Source organism: Pelodiscus sinensis, chromosome 3, assembly GCF_049634645.1.
Source record: "Pelodiscus sinensis isolate JC-2024 chromosome 3, ASM4963464v1, whole genome shotgun sequence".
NCBI lineage: Eukaryota > Metazoa > Chordata > Testudines > Trionychidae > Pelodiscus > Pelodiscus sinensis.
This window is the reverse complement of record NC_134713.1, coordinates 96,666,542-96,672,541: the sequence shown is the minus strand read 5'-3', so window position 1 is coordinate 96,672,541 and position 6,000 is coordinate 96,666,542. Positions and strand designations below refer to the sequence as shown.

Below are 6,000 nucleotides of genomic sequence, written 5' to 3'. Positions count from 1 at the left end.
CTAATGAGCTTAATTACTGGAAGGCCCAGCCTTATGCTTAAGCACCTGCCTCCCTTCTTTTTATAACAAACTCCCTGCCCCAAAGGCAAAGCTGCGAGCAGCTCAAAATCTCCTTGCGTTTAAGAACTGCCTCTGGGAGCAGGACATGCCGCTTTCAAGTGACCTCAAGTTTGAAATCCAAGGGGTCTAACTTTAAGGAGGGGTCTCTGGCGCCCGCGGCTGAGGGGCCAGTTCTCCACTCCTAAGCCAGGTGGCGGGCTCTATTGCAGGGAGCGCGCGAGTGAAACTGACCAGACCCCCGGGCAGGGCGCCATGGCAGCAGGGAAGGGCCGGGCAACGGGCCCGCTGGTTTCAGCAGGAGCCCTCCCGTCGCTTACTAGGCTTGGGGCAGGCCCAGAACGCCCGGCCCCTCCCTTCACTCAGCCAGCGCGGGCGGCCTCGAACTCGACCCGTGCCAAGGCCAGAACCGGCGGCAGGGCCCTTAGCCTGGCGCACGGGGCGAAACCATCTCGGCGCCCTGCACGCTGGCATCAGAACGCCCCACTTCTTGCGCGCGCGCGCCACGTCTCGCCCAACTCCTTCCCCTGCCTCAGTCTCAAGCGCATGCGCCTTGCCCCTCCCTCCCGCAACGGCCTCCCTTAATTTTAAGTAGCGCGTGTTCGTGCCGTCTTCAGGACTCAGCAGTGACGCGTGTGTTTCCGTTGCATTTTTGGTGGGGGGCGGGAGGGGAGAGTGACCTCCGAAGAAGTCCCGGATGTGCGTTCCCCTATTTCCTTCCCGGCGTGTAAAGCGATCATTCAACACGTCGCGTCCCGCTGTCAGCGCAGGCGCAGTTTGCCAGGCGTTGTTTCCTTGGCAGCTGACGCTGTTGTTTGTTGTCGGCGAAACTATAGCGCGCGAGGCGGCGGAGGGGGATGAGGGAGAAACCAAGTGGCGGCGGGGGGGGATGGAGAAGGGACCCGCCGCGCCACTCCTAACTAGAGACGGTGCAAGAAGCCCGGCCGAAGTGAGTGAGAGCCGCTGCCCTGCGCGCGCTGGCGGGGAGGGAAAGTGGGAGGGGGCGGAAAACTGGGTCTCCACCCTGGACGCGTCCCCACGCCCGAGCTCGGCCCCGATCCTCGCAACTGCACCCGCGTCCCTGGCGGCGGGAGGCGCTGGCCGGGCGCTGCTGGCCGAGGCACCCGGGATGAGCCCGGATGGGGGGGTGCAGCGACTCCCGCGGGCTAGGGCAGCGCTCGCACTTTGCTGCCTCCCCTGGGCCCTGCGCTTTCCCAGTCCTGGGGCAGGACTCCGTGGAGGCGCGTTTGTTCAGCGTAGGGATGCCTGGCACCGTGGGTAGCTGGTGAAGGGGGGGAGGACTTGGGGAGACAAGCCCCCACCCCACCTGCAGCCCCGCCCCTTCTGCTGAGGCCCTGCCCTTTCCCTGCCCACATGGGGAGGTGGGGCAGCCCAGCCATGGGGAGGGGGTGGCTGCTCGCCCTTGTCTCCCCTAGCTGTGGAGTGCTGCAGGGAGGGTGTCGATAGGGGCAGCAGCGCTCCACCCCCAGAAGTCCTAGCGTAGACGTTCTGGGAGCCGAGTGTAGGTGGGGTCAAGCCTGGTGGTTTGAGAAGGTAAAGCCTTCCCCTGCCTTACATACCGGATGTCCATTGCTGGCGCCACCCCCATAACCTGGGCTGTGGGGCATGAGGCTGGGCTGTCCAGAGCTGTTCTCCTGGCCCCAGATAATTTCCAGTGAATGAATGGCTGGCAACGCAGATTATGCTGCAGAGCCAATGTTTTAATAAGGCTCTGGAGATGGTCCTGGCTGTTACAGTACAGGGCAAAGTAGTTGAAACTAATACAGAACTGAATTATGAGACACATCGGTGAACACGGTTTGAAGAAGAATCAACATGGCTTTTATCAAGGAAAATCACGTCTTGCCAATCTGTTAGAATTATTTGAAGGAGAGATGTGGGGAGGAGAGGGGGGATCAACAAACATGGACAAAGGTGATCTGGTGGATATAGTGTATTTGGGCTCCCTCACCAATGGTGCTTGAACAAAATAACCAGTCATGGGATAAAAAGGAAGGTCTTGTCCTGAATCAGTAACTAGTTAAAAGATAGGGGGGAAAGGATAGGAATAAATGGTCAGTTTTCAGAAAGGTGGAAAGTTAATAGTGAGGTCCTCTAAAGACCACTAACTGGGTGGTAGGGATATAAAGTCCCATTTAATTAGTTAACAAGTTATAATAATTGTTTAACCAGTTAACCGATTACATGGAGGGGGCCTCCCGCTTCAACCAGTTAAGTGTAGCAAATGGGTGAGGCTTACCTGTTAGCCGGTTAACCATCCACATTCCTACTGGATGTGAATTCACATCCCCACTTTCAAAGGACAATTAAACCATTAATTTTTGGTGGAGAAAACATTTTGAAGGTCTTAATCGTAATTTCATGGTTGCAGATGAAGTTCTTGGGCAAATCCCTCAAAGACCTAGGAATGAGCTTGGAGACTCTCCCAATTTGCATGAGATATACAGTGCCATTAAGCAGATGAAGAACAACAAGACAGCAGGTCCAGATGGGATCCCTGCTGACAACTTTAAAGATAGTGGACCAGAGTAAATTCAGCAGCTAAGCTTGCTTATCCTGAAAATCAGGATAGCAAGTGAAATGAGGGACACCTTGATTGTTACCCTTTTTAAGAAAGGGGATAAAGTGGCCTGTGGAAACTATCATGGAATCTCTCTCCATGCTGTTAGAGGCAACATTCAGATCCTTGCAAACTATCTTTTGCACCTGTCAGAAATTTTTTTACCAGTGTCCCAGTGTTACTTCCGACCATACTGCAGATATGATCTTTGTTGCATGACAGCTAAAATAAAAGTGTCAGGAGCAAAACCAACCACTGTACTAGGGATGTTAAATATCAGTTAATTGAATAGTCAAGTACAGGCAGTCCCCGGGTTACGTACAAGATAGGGACTATAGGTTTGTTCTTAAGTTGAATTTGTATGTAAGTCGGAACTGGCTCCAGATTCAGCTGCTGCTGAAACTGATCAGCGGCTGACTACAGGAAGCCCTAGGCAGAGTTGATCTGCCCCCGGCTTCCTGGAATCAGCCGCTGATCAGTTTCAACAGCGGCTGAATCTGGACTCCTGGGACAGAATAGCTGGGGCACTGCCGGGTAGGTCCCCGCAGGACCAACCCGGCAGCACCCCAGCTGCTCTACCCCAGGCATTCCGCAACAAAAGCCTGGTCTGCTGGGGGGTGGGCGCACTAGCTGCTTCCCCTTCCCCCCCAGCAGACCAGGGAGACCCGAGCAAAGCCACGGAGGCGCAGAGGTCCCGCCGCCTCTGCGGCTTTGCTCCTGTCTCCCTGCTGTGCTGGGGGAGTCCCCCCCAGCACACCAGGGAGACCCGGAGCAGCTTTTCTCGCCCCAGAGGACGCGGTGGCGGGACCGCTGCGCTCTGGGCGGTCCTGCCGCCCGTGAGCTCCGGGGCGAGAAAAGCCCCGTTCGTAAGTGCGGATCCGACATAAGTTGGATCCGCGTAAGTCGGGGACTGCCTGTAACCTCATGAATTTGTATTGGCTACCTGACTATTCTATAGTTGCTGGGGAGGGAGGGGGGGTTACAGCCAGTGCACTCCAGCACCACTCCTGTGGAGCCCCCTGCCACTTCATTCTGCTGCCTCTGTATCAGAAGCAGCAGCGCAGGGTGCTTAGGTGGGAGTTGGTCCACGAGGGGAGCCAGTTTAAAAACCTGCTCCCCTCGTGGACCGTCTGTCTGTCACCCCCCACTGCTCCCTCTGATAGAGAGGCAGCAGCACAGAGTGTCAGCAGTCCCTGTCCAGGGGTCTGAGCTCCTGGACCCAGCACGAGCCGGAACTGTGCCGGGCTGCCTGCCTGGCTCCTAATATACTTTAAATGCAGAGCCTCAGTGAGAGTTGGTCCTGGATCTGTTGGCCAGCCTGCTAAAGAATTAACTGTCAAATGGGGAGATGGCAGGGGGGAGGGGGAATGCATGTAGTCTGTAGCATTAACCAGTAAGCTTTTGCTTGTTGGTTAATCGGTTAATTGACTATACAATTACATCTTTTACACTGTACCTGACTTTTACTGATCTAACTAATGACTTTGACTCAGTGAATCGCTGTGCCCTTTGGACTATACTTTTGAAGATTGGATGTCCTGATAAATACATCAGTGTTCTAAAGTTGCTTCATTATAACATGAAAATGACTGTTCTGAGCACCTCTGGCTCCCAGAGTGAACCTTTCGAAGTACAAACAGGAGTCAAACAGGGCTGTATCATCCCCTCCAACCATGATTGCGGTCTTTATTGCTGCTATTTTTTATGTAATTGCTAAGAAGCTTCCAGATGGCATTGAAATCATCTTCAGCAGCGGTTCTTAAAACTGTGTTCCGTGGCACACAGGTATGCAGTCGGAGGTGTGCCGCGGAGATATGGTGACCATACGTCCCTTTTTTTCCAGAACAGTCCCATATTTAAAGACACCCAGCGCTAGTGTGGCACAGCAGCAACTCCGCGCCTCCACCCAGCATGTAAGCGGCTCCCTTGGTGCTTTTCGCAGGCAGCCAGGGCTGCTGCCAGTGGCGCACAGTGTCCAGAGCTCCCATGGAACACGTGCCGCCGTCCAGCAAGCCCCTTCCCCCACCACATGGCCCTTCCCTCCCGCTGAGGGACTGCCTCTGCCGTGCGCTGTCAGCCTGGCCTCCTCCATCCACAGGCGGCCGCCACTGCTGCTGGTGGGGGAGGGTCACAGGTTGGAGGCCAGTGTGCTTTGTGTACAGCTTTCTCCCCTGCCCCTTCCCACTTCACTGGGGGAGCGGCAGTGCATGGACTTGCTCGCTGTGCCACACTCCGCAAGCCAGATCTCGGAGGGTGGGGGCTTCTTCCCCCCCCCCCCACGTTCCTCCTAATGGGAGCCAAAGCTGGTGCGGGGACTGGAATGCGGCACTATCATTAATACCACGGGCGACCCAGCTCCAAGCCCGGCAAGCGGTCCTGCCTTGGAAGCAACTGGGGTCAGGGCTGCGGGGACTTCTGAGGCCTGACCACAGACTCCAGCCCCGCAAACTGGAAGGCAAAAGGTGGGGGAGGGGCTCCGAGAGAACTAGGGGGAAGGAAGATGGAGAGGAAGGGCTTGTACTGAGGGGAAGGGGGCAGGGCAGGAGAAGGAAGGGGAAGGCACCAAGGGACAGGGTGGAGGAGAGACATGCTAGGGGCCAAGTGGAGACAATGAGGAAAAGGGCAAGAAGAGGGAGGGGAGGTGTCAGTGGGGGTGAGAGGGAGGAGGGGACAGGGTGATGCTGGGAGAGGAGAGGGGAAGGGCATTGGGGGCAAGAGGAAGCAAGGGGAGAGGGAGGTACTGGGAAAAGGGTTGAAAGGAGGGGTGGGCATGAGGAAGGCAGGGATGGAGCAGGTCATGTGTGAGGGCACAGAGGGGCATGAGAGGAACTGGCGCAGAGGGTGGTGAGGGGATGGTCATCAGAGAGAAAGAGGGCAAGGTGGCAGGGGCAGTGAGGGAAGGAGGAAGCACCAGGAGGCTGCTGGGGTAAGGGAAGGTGCAGGTGCCAAGGGATTCTGGGGGTGAAGCAGAAGGACAGACACCTGCAGGGGAGAGACCAGCATCAGAGGAGAGAGGGTTTGGTGGGTGGGGCCAAACTTATCCCCTATTGGTAGGAGGATGGTGGAAAAAGTTCTTAGAGGGGGTTACTTTTACTTCTGGTTATGTGTCCATCTTGACCCTGAGAGTCATGGGCATAGTAATCAGAGATCAGAGGGTGTAGGTAATGTGTCCCTAATTTTGATTCAGAAAATATGGTCACCATACATAGAGAGAACAGAGTTCAAATGGCTGTCTTTTTTTTCTCTCTCTCAACAAAAATCCTCAGTGTTCCCCATAAAAAAAATATTGTTTGATGTTCCGCGGTCTTAAAAAGTTTTAAGAAACACTGATCTACAGAATGGATGGAAAGCTGTTTAGGCTT

The 6,000-nt window shown here is 55.4% G+C and overlaps 1 protein-coding gene across 6 annotated transcripts in view; it reads left to right on the top strand.

Moving 5' to 3' along the window:
* Positions 1-815: 815 nt before the first annotated feature.
* The window catches only part of AHI1 (Abelson helper integration site 1), a 178,368-nt gene continuing 173,183 nt past the window's right edge, over positions 816-6,000 (top strand). For 3 of the 6 annotated variants that reach the window (XM_075924229.1, XM_075924230.1, XM_075924233.1), the window contains exon 1: positions 816-1,006. The gene's annotated coding sequence lies outside the window, so the exon portion shown is untranslated. The remainder of the gene's footprint in view (positions 1,007-6,000) is intronic. The other 3 variants (XM_075924228.1, XM_075924227.1, XM_075924231.1) reach the window with 1 other exon arrangement.